General features: G+C 43.0%; 1 protein-coding gene across 1 annotated transcript in view; it reads right to left on the bottom strand.

Annotated features, from left to right (window-relative positions):
* The window catches only part of sh3pxd2aa (SH3 and PX domains 2Aa), a gene marked incomplete at both ends in the record, with an annotated part of 311,051 nt that overhangs the window by 184,067 nt on the left and 101,401 nt on the right, over nt 1-25,583 (bottom strand). The gene's annotated exons all lie outside the window — the stretch shown is intronic.

Raw genomic sequence — 25,583 nt, 5'->3', positions numbered from 1 at the left:
CACGCACACGCACACGCACATGCACACACATATCCAGGTGGACCTTGAGTCAACACCACAACGTGGGCGTCCAAGTACAGGAGACACATTAGAGAATCGGGCCTATGGTCTGTGTTGTGAACAAATACACAGGTCCAGAGTCGCGAGCGCTTTGTAGATGCACGGAAGCTGGAGAAAATTAATCAAAATTGTCGGGTGGAAACCTTGTCCTGTCCAAAACTGTTACTTTTCATAAAATGGAGAAAATAGCCTGTGTTCCAATGGATCCAATGTAGTAGTTACTTTAGTACACTCTTAGACTTTACCACTTTCACTTGCACAAAAAAGCAAAAGTAAGCAGATATCCACCTGTTTCCGCGAGAATTTACTGTAGCATTATTTGCAGGACACTTCCGGTTAACAGCAGACATACAAGCTCACGTCACGTCGCTGATGCAACCCTTGTGAGCTTGTAGATCACTCTCGGCTGCGGCGCCGGAAGCTGCCTGCACATTCTGCGCAGTGCACGATGGGATGTTGGAAAGTTGTGGATACAAGCTTACAACATGTCGCATCGCTGTGTTGTGAGCCTGTAGATCGGCTATTTTTGCTACCTTTGTGTGACGCTGTGGAATGAAGAAGGGCATTCATTTACGAAAAAAGAACTAACATTAAAAAGTTGAAATATGGAGATACAAGGTTACTGCCTGCCAGCCACGAAATGTCACAAGAGATCATTACTCTGACGTGTGTTAAATGGTCCCCGTGAGAGACGGATGATTGTCACGTGATTTCATCCCAACAAAACATTAAGCCGCTTAATCTGATTTGTTTCAGTCTGCCGTCACCTAACTCCTTGCAACGCCTAACAGAGTTAGTGATAGCACCGCTGGGCAATACAACCGCAAACCTACTGTGGAAAATCAGGGGGGCTTTTGTTGAGCCGTGCCTAATTACTTACACTGGAGCTTTGCCCGTCACAGAACTCTGGTCAGTCGGAGAGCATGCAGGACTCAGAGATGACTCAGTGATGGCATTTTAGTTTTATTTTATATGATGATGTTGCACATCATATAAATCATTATCTGTCAGGCCTGGAATTTCATCATTTTAGGGGCAAGGCCACTTGGCCTTTGGTGTTGTCCATTGTTTGAGAGCACAAAGGCCAAATGCCAGGGCAGAAAGGCCATCAAATAAAACAAGATTTTGGTCCATTGAAAGAATTAATTGAATTTAAGGGTTAAGGATTTTAAATGTAATAGGCCTATGTAGACTATCTGCTGTGACATAAATACATTGATTGGTGCAGGGCTGAGCAGGGATCAGATTGTAAATACCAAAGATTCTGCATTGGTTTAAAAATGTGGACTCAACAAAAGACACCTGTGTCCTACATGACAAGAAAGAGACACTGGTGTCTACATGACAAGAAAGAGACACTGGTATCTACATGGACAAGAAAGATACACTGGTGTCTACATGACAAGAAAGAGACACTGGTGTCTACATGACAAGAAAGAGACACTGGTATCTACATGACAAGAAAGATACACTGGTGTCTACATGACAAGAAAGAGACACTGGTGTCTACATGACAAGAAAGAGACACTGGTATCTACATGACAAGAAAGATACACTGGTGTCTACATGACAAGAAAGAGACACTGGTGTCTACATGTTGGCAAGACAGAGACAGAGGAGAAGCGGTACAGTTAGCTGGGGCATTAAGGCCACTGTGGCCTCAGGACATGCCATTTTTTGAAGGGGCACAAGGCCAAACTGAGGGGCATGACGGCCATGGCCTTCATGGCCTCCCTGAAATTCCTACCCTGGTGTCTGTACAATGTGGCTGCACATCAACTGGGGTCCTTCAACTAGACATCCTCAGGAAAACAAGAGGATAACCAAACTTAAGCTTGTGCTGAAATACGTTTTTTTTTCCTCTGCGCGAGGAGAAATTACCTTGGGACGCCCCGAGCACAGGGAGGCAGAAAACACCTGCCGAAATCTAAACAACCTTTTTACAAACGGAACAACACCATTTTTTGAGCTTGAAGCCTCTCTCCAAAGCTTGGAGAATGAACTGATAACAGCCGTAACGGCTAAGATAGACAATGAGGAAATGAAACAGGTTGTTTCTAGGTGCCCCACAATTGCACCATTTTTGCCCATATGGAGAAAGGAATTCGGATATGATGACTCTCTCCCACATGTTTTTTTTCTCCTGCGCGCGGAGAAACTACCATGGGACTTGAGAAGTGTGTATAAAGCACACAGTGTAAGTTTTGATTTTATTCATGCCTTTTTGGACTGAAAATCACAGATGGGTCAAGTACTTAAAGATTTGTACCGGCTAAGTTAGAGAATTGCTACCTCTAGCCCAAGCTGCGTTTTTATTGTTTAATGTTTTGTAGTCTATTGTTTTATCGCTTTTCGTTGCACGTTTGAGTAACAGAATAGGGGACTGCGGTTTCCTGTTCTGAGGACATAGCAGACTGTTGGTCACAGATTCATGCTTGTCCATATTATTAGTTGGTGTTATTTAGCACGAGACTCCAGTTTAGTGTTGCCAGGACGAAAGTTATTTCTGTCCTGAAGGAAATCTTTACACAATTTTGTTTAGTGTACCCAGAACAAAAGCAATTGTTCTGAAGGGAGAATCTCTTGGCCAGTGCATAACCCAGCCACTTAACCACATAACAAATCGCGTGGTTATTTTATCAATAATAGCTGTTTCCAGCTACTTAATCACATAAGAAATAGCGTGGTTATTTTAATTGGTAGATTTCCTTTATGTTCCAGAACAGAACGTTCTGACGGAAATCTTCATGCTTTACGCTTACACGTCTTCGTTTTCGTCTCAGTCTTATCTTATTTTATTATTTATTTTATTTCCGTCTCAGGCGACTCTGAGATGTTGAATACAGGAGCTTTTTATCTCAGCGCTCCAAGAACATTTTTAAGAAACATGACCATTCAAGCTAAAAAAGCCCCCTGCTCCGAGAAGCAGTGTTTTTATCGTGTAAATCCTGGACACACACGGATGAGATGTTACAATCTAAACCTAGAACCTTTTTTTTAACCCGGACCTCACATCACTCTGGAAGATCATCGGGAACTCCCATTTACCAGCAATACCTAAAACCTTTCCTGGAACATTTCAATGGATATGTGCGAAGCTGACATTATTGCCACTGGATGTGTTGCTGGATACCACTGGATGTTCAAACCTCATTAGGAAGGAACAGAGGACGCAAACCATGTTTTCAAGATGCGTGAAGGGCTTGACAGAGCCCCCCCCCCCCCCCCCCCCAGCCGAACCTGGCTGGCATTGCCCTTTCACTCACAATGCGATGGGACGCGTTGTGAGCTTGTCGATCTGCTACGTGACTTTCATGGATTACAATGTCCCGAAAAGAACAAACGCTCTTTTGACCTTGGGGACGTCCAGATGGTACTATATATTTTGTTTACTTTTGACTAAGTACGACTTCTGAGAGAAAACAAAGAAAGAAAAAAAAAATCAAGTTCTGACTGACAAACCCATCGGTAAATGTTTTTGATATATTGTCTGTCTAATCATCTCTAATCAATTTTCCTCCCCTGGTTACATTTCGGTTTGTCTATTATGAAAGCAGGAAAATCAAACCAAGTATAAAGTGAGCGGTGCTACTCCTGTGTACAATATGGTACAATATGTGCTTGGCTTATGCTGCTTGCTTGCTCAATGCCTGCTGCTCGCGTGAGCTGCTTACGCTGCTTATAGGCTGCACGGCCTATGTGTTATTATTGTTTTATTTTGAAAAAAAAAACTATGAGGGGCTGGAATTGTTTTTTTTATTTTCATTTTTTCTTATTTTTACCTTGAGAGGCCACGAGCCGTTTCAGTTTCTGTGTGACCTTGCTCTCTCTTTCTCTCTCAAAAATGGGTTTCATTCGCTCTTGTTCTGTATAATCTACTGTTTACATTCTAATACAGGGCTTGATAACAATGTGCTGGGGTTATATTTGAATCTGTCTTATTTGAATCTGTCTTGGGTTTTTCTCCCTCTGTTTGTGTTCTAACTCACTTGCCTGGTTTGCAAAACTAGGAATTATTTACACATATGACTGTCTCTCTCTCTCTCTCTAAAAAGGGATCTCATTCACTCTTGTATGACTACACTCGTACTGATAACAACCAACGCTTGGGTTTATTTGAATGTTTATATATGATGCTCCTAACGTCTTAATAATTTTTTTCTCCTTAATGTATTAATTCTTTTTCACCAATGACAGGGGGTAGGGATTATTTTTACTTTATTTATTTCATTTTATGGGACAGGACGGACTCGACCTGGGAAGACAGGTATAGTGGAACTCCACTAACTCGCTACCACTGACGGCAGGTCAGGTGACTGGACTGACTGACTGACTGTTTAATTTCAGTTTTATTTTTTACCAGTTTAATTTTATGACTGTTTATTTTATTTTAACAGTTTTCTCCTGTCCTCCTGTCTTGTGTGTGAAAAACACCATACCTGTGAGGGTGTGCACGTACTGTGTCTCTGCGTGCGTGCACATGGGCGTGTGCGTGTATGTGGATGTGTGACTGAAGCTCTATGTGTGTCGGTCTGCTAGAAGACATCTGGCCTCCAAGGTCAAATGTCGCCAACTCAACATTTTAACTCTAGATCCTCAATTATTTAGTAATCCTGTTCTTTTAAACACATCTTATGGACATGAACCAAAAACATTTACTTTCACCATTCTTAACACATGGACTGCAGACCATGTGTTAAAAAAAAAGGGAAAGAGGCTTATAATTATTATTACTATTTATATTTTATATCTTTTATTTCCATTTTTCATCCTTTTGTCTGTGTTCTAATGAGTAAAAACACTTTGATTACTCCCCCATCAGGCTGAGTTTCAGTAGAGAGGCCTCGCTAACTATTGTTTTGGAAAGCCTTATCTTTTTATGGTACATTTCCCCCCTCACAGGCCTGGAAGCTCACTAACTCTGACAGTGAGCAGAATCACTGTCCATCCACAAGGTTTACTGTACCTCTGGACCATCTGTTTCTCATTTAACCATATTGCCTCCAAACATCAAACAAAACAATTTTTGTCACACCCAATATTTTTGGCTGTGGCAAACGGGAGGGAATGTGTTTGGAGAATTAATATTTAGAATTAATATTTTTCATTTAATTTTATTTCTTTCATATTTTCATTTTCTGAATTCATATTTCATTTTCTGATTTCATATTTTCATATTTCATTTTGTTTTCATTTCATCCCATTTAAATATATTTCACCTTATTGAAGTTGATTCCAATCCTCAACAGGGTAATCTGTTTCCCCTAACAGAACAAACTGACACAACTTGTGTCCTCTTTTGGTGATGTATCTAAACATTTCAATTTAATTTCTATATATAAATACCTTATTGCCTTACATTATGGATTGATTTGTCCCTGTCTTTTCCCTTGTCTTACAGATAAAGATATTTTGAGATGATAATGGAGAATGATTTGACAGACACATACTTCACTACATGTCTGTCCAAAGTGGAAATGTCAAAAAGGATGATTGAAAATGTATTTCGTGAGTATGAAACTGCATCACACACGTTTTCCCGCTGTAAAGTGTTTTTCTTTCAGACCTTGACTCGGACAAAAGCCAGTAAGGAGGAATAGACAGTTGGCTTTAAGGCGGCTCCGGTTTGACACCTCACTATAAATGTCCCCAACCTGCAGGGACAATTAAGACCACTCATTACCTAAAGGGTAACCTCGGAGGTGTACGAATTATGACCGCCAAACGGCTGATTTTCGGATGCTGTCTAAATACATTTTGAATGCTTTTGTCTTTAACCTAAATTATGGTAAAGAGTCAAGTTCGTCTTGTTTTGACTAAAATCGGCCCCAAATTGTAATAACCACCCGGGAGCGTGATGCTGATGTGTTTTTATCTTGCTTGACATGGATAATTTCCAATCAATCTTGGACACATTGAACCTTTGTAAAATACATATATATAATAATTAATAATTAAGACAATAAAATCTTTTACCTCTACTTTAAAAAAAACAAAGTTCAATTATGATATTCTGATTTAAATACCTTTGGAAATATACAGTTCTTTTGACTCTACTCTTCAAAAACTATCGAAATGTTTTGACTTAAATTGTTCAATTATTATGTTCTGTTTCAAATACCTTAAAAAAAAGTTTAACCATGTTTTCTTCCCTTGTTGTTTATGCTGCCTTGACATTTAACACTTCAAATGCTATCTCAGGAGGAATTGATAGTAAAATATGTTATTGTTGTTTAACATGGTATAGATATCATTCTCAGTGTTAAAAGTCAATGCCATGATGTTTTGATCTGATAACTAATGCACGAGACGAGAATCTGCCCCACTCCAGGGACAGAAAGATTGACCAGAAATGTCAAAGTGTCCAGGACACGGGATAATAAAAACGCCAAAACATTCTACATCCTTGGCTTCTGAGTCCATGAGACTCAGTCACAACAACATCCCATCCATGTTATGTTTAATTGTCCAATCAGAATGTGACTAATGTATTCTGTAAACTCCATATATCTGTGAATCATTATGCTTTGTCACTCAGAGATACTATGGGTGGCAATGCTCTCTACTGTACTTATACAGTACCTACAATTTGAACTCTGACTAAACTTCACCAAAAAAACGCATATTCCCTGGTGTGGACATTCATCATTTCTTGTGTGTGGAGTATTTTATTATGATTGGGGAAAACTGTTTATCCATATGGAATATGATCCAAAATTCCATCAATAATAATCAATATCTACAAAGTAACTAGTAACTGAAGTTTTCATATAATTGTAGTGGAGCAAAAGTACAATTATTCTCCTCTGAGATGTAGTGGAGTAATAGTTAACGTACTGACCAATTTAAATACTGAAGAAAGCAAAACAATACCTCAATACCACATGTACAGCTACTTTCCACCACTGGCTGTAAGTTAGGGTGGGGGGGGGGGGGGGGGGGGGGGGACTGAGTTACTAGGGCCCAAGGTGGAGGAGGGGCCTTAATTATTTTATACTTTAGCTATTGAAAAATTATAGCAGATATAAAAGCTCACAGCGCGGCAGATCTGCTATTTTTGAAAAGTCGTGAAAATGTGTACAAATCTTCTGGGGGGGGGGGGGGGGGGGGGGGCGGGAGGGGGGGGTCCCTGGAACTAAATATTTTGAGATGGGGGTCCCGTGGGCCAAATACATATCATTTTGGGGATCCATCACATGAAAAGGTTTGAGCACCACTGACATAGAAACACAGGTTTTTCAAAAAACCTTAGAAGGATTTGAAATATTCAAAGACATGTTCACGATTTGTCAAAAATAGCAGATCTACAAGCTCACAGCGCGGCACTCGGTGCCGCGCTGTGAGCTTGTAAATCTGCTATTTTTCAATAGGCCCAGAATTTGGCTCCCCAGGAGACTGTACGGGGTGGAAAGGCGAGAAACGCTGTCCAATGGAAAAAGGTTTCTCCTTCTCACACAGGAAGTGTAGGTGGGTCAACACGGACATAAATAATAAGGGGAGAGAAGGGGGAAAGAGAAAAAACTGGAGTCACTCACTAGACAACGGAAACATTTCCTAGAGGAGGAAGAGAAGAGACCCTGGGAGGTTGTTATGTTGCCCCCAACCAGACAGCGGGTCAGGGGATGGATGGATGCTGGCTTTTAGAGTCTCCGCTTTTAGATTAGTTTGTGTTGTGGAGTACGCCACCTTGTGGAGAGTTTTCAACGGAGCAGGATAATGAACTGTGTAAGGGCCCTGCCTGACACAAGTGGGTGCGATTGAAAAAGTGAAATAGTATATATAAGTAGTGTTCTAAAAATGGCATTATGATCATTCCTTTTTAACTTTTTGTGTTTTTTTATGCCATACTTGATTATACTCTACAGCAGCGGTTCTAAACCTTTTCAGGCCGCAACCCCCAAAATAATCATATTTTAACTGGGGACCACCATAGCCGATCTACAGGCTCGAAACTGTTGAGCTTGTAGACCTGCTATTTTTTAATTGAAAAATGTTTAGCAATTTATGAATTGGAATGGAAGTAATATGAAGTAACATTCACCAGTCAAAATAAATAATAAATAAATAACGGGCGTTTTTAACAAATCTATCATGATTAAAATGGAGTTTGAAGTTACAATGGGTATTGGGGCCCTCCTTCTGGAGGAGGAGGACTGATGGCATTTACATCAAATATCTAAATATTGAATCAGGCAAATTCAAATCTGTTCAGGGTGTTCATAAAAGCCTGATTAGATGATAAAATGACCAAATGTTTTGTTGAAAGTGAAATATCACTAACTTAATAATTTAACCCTATACTCACATTGCTTGCAGTACCGGGCTCCACCGAGAGGGGTCACTGTTTCCCTCACACAGACTAGAGACAACAGTAGCACCCGCTTGAAGGGTCTCGCCTGCCCTTTTCCAGATTTGATCGGCGGGGATTGATTGATTTCCGTGTCGTGTGGCGAGACACATGGCTGCTTTCGCAATCAAATCACTCTCGGGGGAATTCAATCTCGCCGCCTACAGAAGGAGATACATGAGGCGCTTGCTTGCATGACTCATTTAATCCATTCAGAACGGGTACACATTAGTGTGTATCATTATTTTATGCTTTAACTATTGAAAAATAGCAGATATACAAGCTCACAGCGCGGCACCGAGTGCCGCGCTGCGAGCTTGTAGATCTGCTATTTTTTTTAAATCGTGAAAATTTGAATTTTGCCCCAATTCTATTGTGTCTTTTGAATCCTTCTAAGATTTTTTGAAAAACCTATGTTTCTATGTCAGCAATCTGGCCAGCCATCGTCAAAGAAAAGGTCCTTTTCACTTAACTGGATCTCAGTTAGTCTGCTCTTGAGAGACTACTATGTCAGTGGTGCTCAAACCTTTTCATGTGAAGGACCCCCACAATGATATGTATTTGGCCACGGACCCCCATCTCAAAATATTTAGTTCCAGGGACCCCCCAGAAGCCAAATTTTAGTTACAAACGTTCGCTTTGAAAATACATATATTCAAAGATGTGCACACATTTTCACGACTTTTTCAAAATAGCAGATATACAAGCTCGCAGCGCGGCACTCGGTGCCGCGCTGTGAGCTTGTATATCTGCAATTTTTCACTGGTTAAAGCATTCGATAATTCTAGACCCTAAATGGGTTAATGCAATTTTATAAGAAGTCATTCTAGGGAGCTGCCATTCAATCACGTATGAAAATAAGACGTCCCACTTCGATCCGGTGTTGGAAAAACGGGAATTGATTTGCAAACCGTATTTCTTCCCTTTAACCGAAATGTCGATATGTTGCGACTTATGATCGTCTCTGTCGGGTGGACACCTCAAATGTCCAGAACTGTTACGTTTAGGTCAGGAGTCTTCAACGTTTTCAGGCCAAGGACCCCTTAGTTGAGACTGAGAGAGAGATGAAACAGGGACCCCCACAGAGTTTCATTGTTTGACAGCACAATCATCAGTGTAAGTTGGATTCATGTCAGTTTGTGTTTTCAGATATTTAACCACTTGAACCGTCAATACTTAATAAACGTAGCCTTTCACTCTGTACTTAGTCTGCTCTTTTTCCCCTCTACACCAAAGCTCTTTGCCAAAAATAGCCGATCTACAAGCTCAGATCACCATCTCGAATCGTGGTGCGAAGCGACGCGTTTCGAGCTTGTAGATCTGCTACTTTAGCAAGGGTCTTCACCCGGGAGTCTTCAGCAGGGAGTCCAGGACCCCTAGGGGGTCCTCCAAATCTTTGAGTGATCCTAGCATCCATATTCTGAGAACTTAACGTCAAAAATAGCAGATCTACAAGCTCACAACTGAGTTTGTAGATTCGAGATGGTGATCTGCTTCTTCTGATGCGTTTGTGTGACGCTGTAGTATTGATCAAGCAGGGTGATAATTTACAAAAGAATTGTTCATAGCTAATCAGAAGTCAGAGAGTATTAGTTTGTTTGGGTGTTTGTGTATGTGTGTGTGTGGGGGGGGGGGGCAGAGGAGTCATTTCAAACACAAAACAATGAAATAAATAACTGTATTATGAGTGTGCAAATTAGGTATTTTGCTGTTTTGGGGGCAATGTTTTTTCATTTTGAAAATCCTCGCCTAGTTTATTATAAGGACATGTCCAAAATAGTCACGCCAGGGTGAGTGTCTAATGAACGCAGGACCTTGCAGAATGTTAGAGAGGCAGGGGCTGAAATTTCTAAAAGGGCCTTTTGGTGAAAATATCGAAAATAGCAGACCTCCAAGCGTTGTGAGCTTCGAGGTCGGCTATTTTCGGTACTTGATACCACACTAAACTAATCATAAAAAAGGCAATACTGGAGATGTGGCGTAATGGTGTGGATTTCTACACAGTGAGGGCAACTCTTTCAACATAAGATGCTGCATTCAAGTTCAGGAGAGTTTGGACAAGGCAATTCTATTGAATGCTGCCTTCAGGTATGACATGGAAAGAGGGCATTTGCATTTCTTTCACCATAGTAAAAACTGCATTCATGGTCTGGAGAGGGCACTTTTTTTACAGACAGATAAAAGGGCAGGGGGCTCAAGCCCCCTTTGATGTCTGTTTGTGTTTGTGCACGTGCCTGCATGCTGCCATCCCCCCCGAGACCCAAAGATGCCTCCGGGTGTGTGTGTGCGTGTGTCTGTGAACGCATGCATGCATGCGTGCGCGTGACTGTGTGAATGTCAAGTGCAAACGACAAGCCTTCACTCCCCCGTCTCCATCCTCCCCCCCTCCCCCTCCTCCAGGAAGTGATGACATGGACACATTTCAGCGTTGCAGTGCTTACAGCCTCCCCTGCTCCCTCGCGGCCTCTTCATCATATTCACATGCACACCGCCTGTCACTCCCCATGCTATTACTGGAATGGACCCACCCCACCCCACCACTCACCCCACCACTCACCCCACCACTCACTCACTCACCCCACCCCTCTGTAGCTGACCAGCACCCAGTCAGTACCAGAACCAGGGACGTGCAGAGAATATTAGAGAGGCAGGGGCTGACATTTTTAAAAGCACATTTTGGTGAAAATATTGAAAATATTCACAAGGCGTCGCGCTGCAACGCCTTGTGAGCTTGGAGTTCGGCTATTTTTAGCACTTGATACCACACTGAACTAAGCATAATCAAGTCAGTACTGGAGATGTGGCGTAACGGCATGGATGTCTAAAGAGAGGGCAATTCTTTCAACATAAGATGCTGCATTCAAGTTCAGGAGAGTTTGGACAAGGCAATTCTCTTGAAGGCTGCCTTCAGGTATGGCATGGAAAGAGGGGCATTTGCATTTCTTTCACCATAGTAAAAGCTGCATTCTTGGTCTGGAGAGGGCACTTTTTACAGACAGGTAAAAGGGCAGGGGCTCAAGCCCCCTTTGATGTCTATGTGTGCACGTGCCTGCTGACCACCATCCACCACTCACTCACTCACCCCACCCCTCTGTAGCTGACCAGCGCCCAGTCAGTAACAGAACTAAACTCACCCCACCCTGGCCAGCACAAGAGACGCGCGCGCGCGCGGGAGAGAGAGAGAGAGAGAGAGAGATAGAGAGAGAGAGAGAGAGAGAGAGAGAGAGAGAGAGAGAGAGAGAGAGAGAGAGAGAGAGAGAGAGAGATAAGAAAAAGAGAAAGAGAAAATGAGAAAGGTTAGCGGGTGCAAGTGAGTCATACCTTTGGTAAATTGTGTAAGCGCGCATGTGCGAGTGTATGTGTGTGTGTGTGTGTGTGTGTGTGTGTGTGTGTGTGTGTGTGTGTGTGTGTGTGTGTGTGTGTGTGTGTGTGGAAAAGAAAATCAGGGACAGAGAAGTCTGAGCACGGACACAAACAATCTTGCCGACAATATCGAGATGGCAGAAAATACATGGAGCTACAGTACACCAAACCGTACCTAACTCAACCCAGAGATAAGACCGAAAAACCCACACGACATCCATTTTTTAAAATATTATCGCCACTGTCGGAGCAGAAAACTTGTTATATTTCATCTTCATAAATCGTCGTTGTCGGGTGGAAACCTCCAAAACCGCTTGTTTTGTATTTATCGTTTGAAAAATGATTTAAACTAGTGAAAACGGACGATCTACAAGCGGTGCGAGGTGTTGTGTGCTTGTAGATCAGCTGTTTTCACTACTTTCGTGCGATGGCCTTGTATGATGAAGCAGGGCTTTGCTTTGCGAAAAAGAAATTACAAATTTGAAACTTGAAGATGCGAGGTTTCTGCCCGACAGTGTCGAAATGAATGCCCTATTGTATACTTCGTCAGATGCAAGTGTCATGCTATAGTAGCAGAAAGAAAAATAAATTGTTTGTGTCGCGTCGTATTGTGTTGTCGGGGTGTTTACCAGATACGTCTCACGTACCTAGAATTCATCTCTGTCCGCTGGAAACATCATATGTCCAAAAGTGTTACTTGTCAGGATTCAAATGGGAAAACAGCGAAAGAAGCAGATCTACAAGCTCGTTACTTTTGCTACTTTTGAGTGACTGTAGTGTGTAGTGTGGACACAGAACTCCATACAGTATATGGGCATAAAAGAGTGCCAGCCAGACAGAAGGATACAATGGGTATTGCACAAATGGATATCGATGTTGACTATTCTGCCCAACGGGCACCGGTCTGGTATATATATATATTTTCCTCCTCTCCTTTCCAATTGACCCCACCAGGCTGACAAAGTATTCGAATATTCGACAGGAAATATGTATGCGATAAGGTCTTGCTGCGCGGTCATTACGGCTTATATGGACACGACGGGGTAATAATTCCCCGAGGCGGAGCCGAGGGGAATTATCAGCCCGAAGTGTCCATATAATCCGTAATGACCAAGCAGCAAGACCTTATAGCACTTATTACCCGGCTAATACATAAAATTAATAATTTGACTCAAAACTAAAATCAAAACAAAGTGTTTCCTTGTTTACAGACGGCTGAAAGTGCGTCCCCCCGAGCGCAACACGCTCGCCTTGGAAAACAAGGAAGTGCTGATCAAATAGAATCCATTTCTGTTACTGCGTTGTCTATTTCTCGCCTCCAATGTTTTTTAAAACATTCTTCAGAGCAACGTTTGGTTGTAAATGTCGCTGTGTGTTTGTTTACATGGTAGACATGTTGGATACGGCACTACATTCACGCAGCGCAGCCTGAATGCAGCAGCTGTTCTGAGCCGTTGATTAGGCAGCGGTGAATTATAGAGCGGAGCGGTCATTATACGCTCATAATTCACCGCTGATTTCAGCGCTCGACCAATCAGAATCAAGCTCCCAAACGAGCCGGGTAATAAATATATATATATATATATATATATATATATATATATATATATATATATATTGTCATCCATTAAAAATGAGCAATTTTCGGTCTAGTAGTGACAGTTGCATTAGCTGGCTCTTCCTCCATCATGACATGAAACATGACGCATGTCAGTATAGAGAGCATCAACCAATTCATCCACTAGGGGCATTGACAACTCATTCTTATGACTTCCTAGCCAAGCAGTATAAACCTTGAAGACATATTTGTTTTTTAAAAAGAGAGTAGTACAAAAATAAGCGAATATTCAACTTCGTTGAACAACGTCGAATAGTGACTGTGATATTCGGTGAATGCCCTACTCCGCACACGCACACGCACACGCACCCACACCCACACACACACACACACACACACACACACACGCACACGCACACACACACACACACACACACACGTGTCAGGCTGCCAGATGAATGTTACATGGTGTGCTGTGTGCAGGCAGCGAGTGCTATTGATCCTAATGGTGAGCAGAGTGCAGCAGCAGCAGCGCACGCCTGAGTGGCTCTTCCTTACAGTGGACGGATGCAGGAGGACAGCCACAGAGCACACACTGCTTCACACACCATTACACTGTAAACTGCTGAGCTCTCTGAGGGCCGTGCACGCTTGTAACCAAATGGACCCGCAAGTATACACAACGCCCCCCCCAGGAGTGAAATGTTTTACTATGTAAGGGTGTTGTTGACACCGTAAGGACCACCATAAACCAGGGGTCTTCAACGTTTTCAGGCCAAGGACCCCTTAGTTGAGAGAGAGATGAAGCAGGCACCCCCAGATTCCATATATCTTTCAACGTTTGACTGCACAGTCATCAGTGTATTTTGGATTCGTGTCAATTTGTGTTTTTAGATATTTAGCCCATCTACACCAAACCTCTTTGCTGAAAATAGCTGATCTACATGCTCACAACGCCTCGCAGCGCGAGGCGTTGTGAGCTTGTAGATCTGCTATTTTTGGCTAAAGTTCACAGAATATGGATATATGGATTTATTATATAATGTAAAAAATTAGGATTTTCTTTTCTATGACACAGATTTGGAGGACCCCCTGTAGTAACTCTGAGGACCCCCTAGGGGTCCCAGACCCCCTGTTGAAGACCCATGCCATAAACAGTTACTGTAAGTACCCTAACCCAGTATGAGTAGGCCTACAGTACCAGTAAGACTCCCTAATCGGGAGATAAGCGACCGTCAGGTCGCACACACAAACTTTAGAAGGCAATCGTAGCCAATCAGAAGGGAATATGGGAAATGGGACAGATCCATGTTGATGACATGCACTGTAGAGATACTGTGTACCGCTTTGCGTGATTTCAGGGCAAAATCTGTAGGAGCAGTGTCCAAAAATGTGTTTGGTTTGGCAGCCAATGAGTGCGTGTGCAAAGTTTGGCATGGATCGGGGCAACGGTGGTGGAGATATGAAAAGTGTGACGTATGACGCATGACAGACAGACTAACAGACTGACAGCCGGTGGATGTTTTGATAGTAACTGCGACCTGACGGTCGCAATAATACTAATGTTTCAAAGTCATGGAAAAATAGCTGTTTTTTTCTGCTAATGGTTGTATCCGCAGTGAAAGACTTATTTTAGCCAAAACATGACAATGCCATGTTCAATGCCCAGCACAGCTCCACAACACTCCGGTATGCTGCATTCTGGATTTTATGTTTACAGGTACCAAACCCTCTTGCAGGTGGGCACTGGTGTTGCGAGTCTAGCGACCCCCCGCCCCAATGCAACACCACTAATGTGGCTGGGCCCACCAAAGAAATCAGATATTACTCCCCCTCCGGGTCCTAATGAGACTGCATCGCCTATACCGCGGTGCGAGGCGTTGTGTGCTTGTAGATCGGCTGTTTTCACTAGTTTAGTTAATTTTTTTAAATGATAAAAAACGAACGGTGCAAGGTTTCCACCCGACAACGACGACGTAGTCAGACAGATAGAGCAAGGGACATAAGGAAACAAGTAGGAGAGAGAACACAAAGAAACACTCCCGCTTAGACTAGCACTCGCACACACACACACACACCTTTTAAATGCTTTTGTTTGCATCCTCCGACGTACAATACACTGTAGATTACATGGAATTGAGGTGTTTAAAGATGCATTCATCGATGAACACCATGTTGTATTCAGTTTCAGCCTCGTTATGTGCGTGATTAACACAATTGTTGCACACAATGACACGCTGATTAGTTCTATTGAATAGACTCGCACGCACGCACGCACGCACGATCAACACAATCCTGAGTTATTTTTTTTGTTCAATCTGTGTTTTTAGATATTTTAGTATTTCAGCCGATTTCAGCATGCTACAACTGGTCATATGATGGAAAATGCATCATGACCAGTTGTACAGTAGCATGCTGAAATACTAAAATATCTAAAAACACAGATTGAACACAAACAATAATTCAGGATTGTGTTGATCGTGTCCCACACAACAATAAAATAAGATCTGGTTGTCCCAGAGGTGACCTGGTCCTTTAAAGGAGTAGTTCACCCCCAAAACAAATTCTATTGATTAGTCATGCCATGGAGACTTGAGCTCAATAATCCTTTTTTGTATTTGTCACGTTCCCAAGAAAAAAAAATGGATTATAGTAAATTTACCCCCATGATTCCGGATGGGGACCCAAAAATGCAGGGGCCTGGATGGGGACCCAAATACAAGGCCCTGGATGGGGACCCAAATGCATTTGGGTTCCCATCCAGGCCCATGCATTTGGGTCCCCATTCAGAATCAATAGGGGTAAATGTACTATAGGCCTAATCAATTTTTGTCTTAAGAGTGCAACAAATACATTTTTTTTATTGAACTCAAGTCTCCGTGGCATGACAATCAATACAAAAAAAAAGTCATTTTGGGGTTGAACTATCCTTTAAAAAAGGCACGCACGCGCACGCACGCACAGACGCGCGCGCACACACACACACACACACACACACACACACACACACACACACACAGGTGTGAACATTTCTCTTTGTCACACTCCTGGCATGCACACATAAATCATGTACATACAATAATACACCAATTCACAGCTGCACACACACACGCACACACACACACACACACACACACACACACACACACACACACACACACACACACAGCTCAGCTCATTACACACACGCACACAGCCTCCGTCAATGTCTCCGGCTAGAGAACGCCACTCTATCAACGCACTTCACCACCAGACAGGAGAAACGTATCACGCCGTCGACCCTGTTATCCTGCCAGCGCTAGAACGTTCTGTGATCCTAAATAAAGAAAGTAACAGTCTTGGACATGATGAGGTTTCCGCCCGACGACAGAGACGATACAATAGAGCAATAATGTATGAAAGTACATGAAACATTCAGATGAGTACAGAGAGAGAAGGTTGTTCATGTTCCAACAGGGAGGATATCGTCATTGTCGGGTGGAAACCTCGTATCTCCAAGTTTCAAATGTGTATGTTCTTTCGCAAAGTAAAACCCTGCTTCATCATACAAGGCCGTTGCACAAAAGTAGTGAAAACAGCAGATCTGCAAGCACACAACGCCTCGCGGTGCGAGGCGTTGTGTGCTTGCAGATCGGCTGTTTCCACTAGTTTAAATCATTTCTAAAATGATAAATGCAAAACGAACGGTTTTGGACATACAAGGTTTTCACCCGACAACGACGGTTTGAGGGAGAACGATGAGCAACCTGCTCTGGGAAAGTGATGCAACACTAACGCTGAGTTAGCTCAGCTAGAGCACTGGTTCTCAACATGTGGGTCGGGACCCCTTATTTTCAGGGGGTCCCCAGATGATTAACTTAATGTGCAACATTGTTTTCTCACTCAACAGTAAACAAACCAAAATAAAGTTTAATTGTATAGACGGTATCAGCACATTTCTAAAGTGACGATTTAAGGACTTTTTAATTCCTCTAAAATGACAAATTAAACATTTGATAAATATTGCCAAATTGACAAGTATTAGAGGCTGAAATCGTGAAAATAGCACATCTACATGTTCAACGCGAGGCGTTGTGAGCCTCGCGTTAGACAAAAATGGAGAACAGTACAAGTACAGTAAAGTCAATACAATTAAAATGTGTCCGACCCTTATATTTCCCACCGCTTTTTCCCCTCCTATCTTTTTCTTTGAGGAAGTCACTGATTTACACTGACTGACTAGCAAACGTTCTAATGCGCAGTGCATGCAGCTTGCTTATTATGAATATTAAGCCACACTGTGGCTTGTGAAAGTGTTTACTTGGTAGTGTGTGTGTGTGTGTGTGTGTGTGTGTGTGTGTGTGTGTGTGTGTGTGTGTGTGTGTGTGTGTGTGTGTGTGTGTGTGTGTGTGTGTGTGTGTGTGTGTGTGTGTTGGACGTACAAGGCTTGCACAGTCCACTGCACACAACCGTCGCAAAATAAACGTCCTATTTGAGGGACGTACAGTAGAGGGGAACACGTCACCAACAAGCAGCGCACAACAACACGTACACCTCAGCGCTTGGGACGTGCTCCATGCTTAGAGTTATGCCTGCAGCATTAGCAGCACACACAGGGGAGTTGTGCGCTGCGTGCATCATCAGAGAGAGTGCATGATATTGTATGTACAACCTGAATCGACGTACGACAATTATGAAAATGCGTCCGGCCCGAGCCCGCATGTTTTCAGTCGGGTATCCCAGCTCTAACGCACACATTTTCGACCATGCGACCATTTTCCAGATAATCACTGTGTTTAATTATTTATATCCATAATAATACATGTTTCCCTTAAAAACCTTCATTACCCACACGTTTCACACAGATTTAATGTCTTCGCTAAATAGTTACTACATAGATTTTAAATCATTGAATCGAATCGTATTGTATCGCCATGAATGAACCAATATCGTCCATGTATCGTATCGTCAACCATGTATCGTGATATGTATCGAATCGCTATTAAAATGTATCCTTGCACCCCTAGTTATGTGTCATATCTGCCGTGTGCAACTTCAAATCCCACAAGCCAAACAGAAACGACCAAAACACAATTAAATCGTTAATCGCAATTATTTGAGTGACAATAAATGGCCACCTAAAATGTTCTACTCGTGACAACACAAACGTTCAGTTAACTCAGTTAGCTCAGTTAGAGGTTGATGATGAGACGTCATGATGCATGCAGACACATCTTTGTGTCAGCACTGCCTAGTTGTGCGTTTCCTGCTGATCGTGCATCTGCTAAATGAAAACCAATCATCGGGGAGCCGCGTTCCCCTCTGAGATTGCCCATTGATTCGCTACCGTGTGATCGGGAGGGAACGTGCCTTTGTCTGCGTGTGTGTGGTGTGTGTGTGTGTGTGTGTGCGTGCGTGCGTGTGTGCGTGTGTTTGTGCATGTGTGCGTGCATGCATGCGTTTGTGTGTTTTCTGAAGGATATCGTCATTGTCGGGTGGAAACCGTATGTCCAAAACCATTCTTTTTGCATTCATCATTTTAAAAAATGACTTAAACTAGTGAAAACAGCCGATCTACAAGCACACAACGCCTTGCGGTGTTGTGTGCTTGTAGATCTGCTGTTTTCACTACTTTTGTGCGACGGCCTTGTATGATGAAGCAGGGCTTTACTTTGCGAAAGAACGTACACATTTGAAAATTGGATACGAGGTTTCCACCCGACAACGACGATATAGTTCATGTTTGTGCATCTTTGTGCATCTTTGTGTGTGCGTGTGTGTGTGTGTGTGTGTGTGTGCGCGCGTGCGTGCGTGCGTGCGCGTGCGTGCGTGCGTGTGTGCGCGTTGTGAGGGCTAAATGTACCCACAAGTATCCACCTCTTTCCGCGGGAATTTACTGGAGAATGTTTTGCACCACACTGCACCACACTTCCGGTTAACAGCAGACATACAAGCTCACGCAGATGCAGCCGTTGTGAGATTGTAGATCACACTCGACTGCGGCGCCGGAAGCTCCGTCCAATTTCTGCGCAATGCACGATGGGATGTTGGCAACTTGTGGATAGCAGAATTAGCAAATTAGACATTTTGTGAGAACCATTTTACGGTTCCTCACACAAGAAACACGCTTGGTCTGTGGTTACATTTAAAGGCCCGCTGACACGCCCCCAAAATTATAATAGTATGATACAGTAGGTCACGTGGTCTCTCTGAAAACGGTCTGAAACAGTCTGAAGCTCATGTCACAGTGTAATCTGCCCCTCGCCCCCCAACAACAGCTGACCAGTACAATGAGTAGCCTAAGTACAGTCAATTCATTTGATTGGCTTATAATTGTGCATGCCCACAATGACATCATAAACATAGTAACTAATATTTTAAGATTTATTTTTAAAGTGACAGTACCCCTTTAGGTGACAGTTCTACTTTAAGGTTGCCACAAGTATAGACATACCAACTGGTGTGTGCGTGTGCATAATGTGACTTCCGCGTGTGCGTGTGAGTATGAATGAGTGCATTAGTGCCATGGTGAAGGACAAGTGTTTGAAAAGCTGAAGCCTACTTCATCACATACCGACGGTTCCGCTCCATGGAGAGAAGCATGCTGTAGCTTGTTCAGCTAGAACATCTTGATTGTGTGCGTACGTGTGAGTGCCATAAGTGCATGTGTGCGTGAATGTGCAGGCGTAGCGTTAAAAAAGTGAAAATGGCAGATATACAAGCTGACAACACGTAACACGATATGGCACGTCGTCAGCTGGTAGCGCTGCTATTTTCACTACTTTTGCGCGACACCCGTTGTGTGGTGAAGTGGGACATGATAATGAAGGTTGAAATATGAAGATACAAGGTTTCTGCCGGACAGTAATGCTATAAAGCCTACCGTACAGGGACGTGCAGAGAATGTTAGGGAGGCAGGGGCTGACATTTCTAAAAAGGGCCTTTGGTGAAAATATTGAAAATAGCCGACCTCCAAGCTCACAACGCGTCGCGCAGCGACACGTTGCTAAACTATAAGCATAATCAAGTGACTGCTGGAGATGTGGCGTACAGCATGGATTTCTACACAGAGAGGGCAATTCTTTCAACATAAGATGCTGCATTTAGTCAGGGGATATCTTAAAAAGTCCTGGAATGAATTCCTTACCAAAATAAATTTCACCAATGTATTAATAAAGGTGTCTAGTAACACATCTCACACAGACTGAAATTCAGTTTCCCTAGGAGAATCCGTGACAGCTGCTGGTGTGTTTTACAGGATAAAACACACCAAAATAAATATGCTTTTAAGTAGCATGTGAGGGGTCAAACTAGGGGTTTTTCATGATTCTGAATCCATTGCAATCATTTGTTTTGCACGGCTCCCACAAAACTGTGAAAGTGATCTAAACCATAGTTTTGGAGGTCCGTTTTTAGCCCAAGGAATGTTTTTCATGCAAAACAAATGCTTTCAATAGCTTCAGAAACATGAAAAAACCCTAGTTTGACCGTTCACATGCTACTTAAAGCATATTTATTTTGGTGTGTTTTTTCCTGTATAGTTAAAGGAGCTATAGTCAACTTTTTCTTGAAAAACTGTTGTCCTGTTGTTCTGATGGAAGTTCTTTGATTTACTTTAGGCAATCCTCTTGAATGCTGCCTTCAGGTATGGCATGGAAAGGGTGCGTTTTAATTTCTTTCGCTATAGTAAAAACTGCATTCATGGTCTGGAGAGGGCATCAGGATTACATTAGATAATTGACACCGGGTGAAGAAAATGGCTTACAAAAATCCTGAGATAAAAAATATATATAATAAAAAAATAGCAGATGTATGTGTATGTACATCTGCTATTTTTTAATATCCCATGGATAAAGGGATAAAAACGATTTGGCTGGGGACCCCCTGGAACGCCCTCTAGGACCCCTCGGGGGTCCCCGGACCCCACTTTGAGAACCACTAATCTAGGAGCTTGTAGATCGGGTGTTTTTTTTGCCACCTGGCACCGCTGAGAGACAGAGCATAAATTAGGCTCGACCCTGAGCAGTGTCAATTAAAGCACACTTGAATTTATGAGGTCTGGAAGGAGTGAGAGAGAGAGAGAGAGAGAGAGAGAGAGAGGAGGCAAGGACGAACACTACATTACACACACGGACACACGGCTCAGTAAATCCTTCAAGCCTTTCCTTATTTTTTCTATTTTTTTTTCGCTACTCCTTGGCTGCTCCTTATCCTTGCCTTACACCAGAGCGGGAGACAAGGACAGCTCTCTAAACAACAGTCCATTGAAGAGAGGAGAGGAGGGGGAGTGGAGGGGTGAGGGGAGGAGAGGCGAGGAGGAGAAAAGAGGAGGGACGGAGAGAAGGAAAGAGGAGTAGAGAGGGTAGGGCAGGGGCGTCACAATGGGGGGGAGAGGCGGGACTGAGTTACTAGGGCCCAAGGTGGAGGGAACCTTCATTGTTTTATACTTGAGCTATTGAAAAAGTCGTGAAAATGTGTGCAAATCTTTGAATATATGTATTTTTTAACATAATGTAAATAATTTTGCTTCTGGAGGATCCCTGGAACTAAATATTTTGAGATGGGGGTCCGTGGCCTAATACATGTCATTTTGGGGGTCCTTCACATGCAAAAGTTTGACCACCACTGACATAGGTTTTTCAAAAAACCTTAGGAGAATTTGACATATTCAAAGACTTTTCGCAATTTTTCAAATATAGCAGATCTACAAGCTCGCAGCGCGGCACTCGGTGCCGCGCTGTGAGCTTGTATATCTGCTATTTTTCAATAGTTAAAGCACAAAATAATGCGTTCCCATGCAGTCTAAATGGGTTAAACCCCCTCCCCCTATGAAGAACATTCATGGGGGGCCCGCAGTGAATCCTTAAGTTGTACCCAGGCCCAGAATTTGGTGCGACACCCCTGAGGAGCGGTGAAGAGGAGAAAAGAGGAGAGGAGAGAGGAGCTCGGCGGCGGTATACCAAGCAATGCATGACAAGCGGAATGGGTGACTGGTAGTGTGTCTGTGGCATTTGGCGTTCGCGAGAGGCGAGCGTGTGCCTCCTAATTAAAAAAGCACCCAGAGGGTCTATCTTCTCTTTCTCCTGGAAATGAAACGAGTCGTTGTACTCCTCCCTCCTCCTCCTCCTCCTCCCTCCCTCACATCCATTCCCCGATGTCTGTCCTCCTCTGGCTGGGCCCATCGAGTGTCCCCTCCCCTTCCCCCCCCGGTCTGGGAACACAGCAGTTGAAAAGCGAGCCAGCTAGGGACTGAGTCGTGATGAGCTAAGTGGCCAGGCAAGCAGTTGTGCAAACTATTCTACGGTCAGTGGTCAGGGACGGATCTGGGTGGGGGGGGGGGGGGGGGGGGGGGGGGGGGGGGGCTAGAGGGGGCTTTAGCCCCCCCTAAGCCCCCCCCTCCCCACAAACCCAATTGTGATGAAAATATTTAAGGAATAAATACATAAAATATATTCAAATATTTCAAGACAATTGACTGACTTCTATGTATACCATAGTATGAAAGCATACTTTATTATGCTGGAAAGCATCTCAAAAACCCTATTCGATCACCCACAGTCCTCAGATTTGGAGCTGTAAACTGCCAATGATCTGGTCTGTTCAGTTATCCATACCCTAAGCGAGAGATTCTCGTTTGTCGTAAATTAGTATTACTCATTATTGTTTGTTGACAAAATTCATTAGCCCCTGCTCTAAAAAAAAGTCAGCCCCCCCAGTTACAATTCTCTGGAGCCGCTGCTGTCAGTGGTTCTCAACTAAACCGTGGGTTTGGGGGGCGACTGGTTGGGCTGCTTGGATATTGCAAGTGGGCCCCAAACCCTTGGCAATACACTAAAGATATTTATGATAATATAAATGTATAAATAACTTTTTTTGCCAGCAAAGTGAACCTGTGTTCTGTCAACCTTTTGAGTGATGTTATCCATATTGTTGTTAAAAAAAAAAAATCTAAAACGGCTCCAATTCCATTCCATGATTCTGATTGGCTGGTTTCCTTTTAATTGCTGTGGTATATGAGACCATAACCCACACCTTCAGAATCAGTTCATATCAAACCCAGGTGCGTTATTTCTTTTCACGGCTGAGAGGGTTGGAGACACTCGGCTTCGCCTTGTGTCTCACCACGCCTCTCAGCCGTTATAAAATACCAGGTAACCACATGCCTCTTGTGGCTTATTGCTTCACTGACCTCTGATTGGACATTGGATTGTATCAGATAACATCACTCAAAAAGTTTACAAGTTTACAAGCTTCTCGTGACATCACAATACAGTATATACTACAAATACGCAACAACACTCTATCCAGTTATATTATTTGAATCTAGAAAAAAATACTTTTCATAGTAGCGATACCAAATGAAACTGAACTATTCTATGGCGGTTCCAGTGATCCAAGCCAAAGAATCCAGTGAACATGGTCTGAAAACACAGCCCAATACTCACCCGAGCGCTTAACGCGCTCAGATGGGTGGGTCCGCGAACGTTTACATCAGGGGTCAACAAGGGGTCCGGGACCCATAGGGGGTCCTCAGAGTTACTACAGGGGGTCCTCCAAATCTTTGTGTGATAGAAAGCTTTTTTTTCTAATTTTTGAAGCGGTGAAAACTGCTTCCTATGAGTGGCTTTGTGTGTATCACGCCCATATATGGTGATTTTAGTCCAGAATGAACAGGCTTTTTCAAAAACAGAATGTCCGTTTAATTACCATATATGGTGATCTCAGTCCAGAATGAACAGAGTTTTTCAAAAACACAATGTATGTCACCTCATGTCCATATATGGTCACTCCAGGCCAGAATGAACAGGTTTTTCCTGTCCCGTACGTGCAAAATATCAGTCCAGAATGAATAGGCTTTTTCAAAAAACAAAATGTGTGTCCCATGTCCATATATGGTCATTTCAGTTCAGAATGAATAGGCTTTATCTGTCCTGTACGTCCAGAATATGTATGCGGTGTCCCTCCCGGTCAGATGAATGGATACTTTGAGGATTGGTCAAGCTTCACATGATAATTTGGCCTTCAGGTTTTAAATATAGTAGGCCGAGTTGAAAAATGTAGTAGGCCACAAAGATAACAGGGCCAGATAACAGACCTAGGAAACTGAAATAATTATAGAGGGATGCAGTTGACAAACAACTAAGAGACCAGCAAGCAGGATTTTTTATATATTCTTTTAAAACCTATTATACCGGCTGTCATACCGGCTCTCCAGACAATTCTATACTAAGATTCACCGCTTCACTTCGAACCGAGGTTTGATTTTTTACAGTATTAACCCCTTGAACCCTAGTGTCCATATTCCGAGAACTTGTAGATCGGCAATTTTCGGCAAAGAGGTTTGGTGCAGAGGGGAAAAAGAGCAGACTAGTACAGAGTGAAAGGTCAGGTTTATTAAGTATTGACGGTTCAAGTGGTTAAATATCTGAAAACACAAACTGACATGAATCCAAAATACACTGATGACTGTGCTGTCAAACGATGAAACTATAATAGAATCTATGGAAAGGTTGTGGGGGTCCCTGCTTCATTTCTCTCTCAGCTAAGGGATCCTCGGCCTGAAAACGCGGAAGACCCCTGGTTTACGAGATTTAAGAGCGGGACCTGATCCAGAAAAAAAAAGAAAAAAAGACTAGGAACTAATATTGTATACGCTCAGCGTGAGACACAAAATGCTCTCTTATAGAGGTGACAGCATCGCTACAGGAATAAGCTGTGAACACACTGCGTTGTGAGTAGCGGTGATCAATCTTTCATACGTATACACACACGCTGTGTACACACTCCATTCATCATGCTCACCATTGTGTATGTTTTTGTTATCCCCGTTGGTTACATGCGTGTGCTCGCTTACATGTCACGCATGTCGGTGTGTGTGTGTGCAGGGGCGTCACAATGGGGCGGGGGGAAGTGGGACTGAGTTACTAGGGCCCAAGGTGGAGGGGCCTTAAATATTTTATACTTTGGCTATTGAAAAATAGCAGATATACAAGCTCGCAGCGCGGAGTGCCGCGCTGTGAGCTTGTAGATCTGCTAGTCTCGAAAATGTGTGCAAATCTTTAAATATATGTATTTATTAAGCGAACATTTGTAACTCAAATTTTGCTTCTGGGGGGTCCCTGGAACTAAATATTGTGAGATGGGAAACATAGGTTTTTCAAAAAACCTTAGATGGATTTGAAATACCGGTACTCAAGATTCAAGATTTTTCAAAAATAGCAGATCTACAAGCTCGCAGCACAGCACTCTGTGCCGCACTGTGAGCTTGTATGTCTG

This window comes from Nannobrachium achirus (assembly GCF_963921795.1).
Source record: "Nannobrachium achirus genome assembly, chromosome: 3".
In the NCBI taxonomy this organism is placed as follows: domain Eukaryota; kingdom Metazoa; phylum Chordata; class Actinopteri; order Myctophiformes; family Myctophidae; genus Nannobrachium; species Nannobrachium achirus.
Note: the sequence above shows the minus strand (reverse complement) of the source record. Positions and strands in the feature narration are given on the sequence as shown.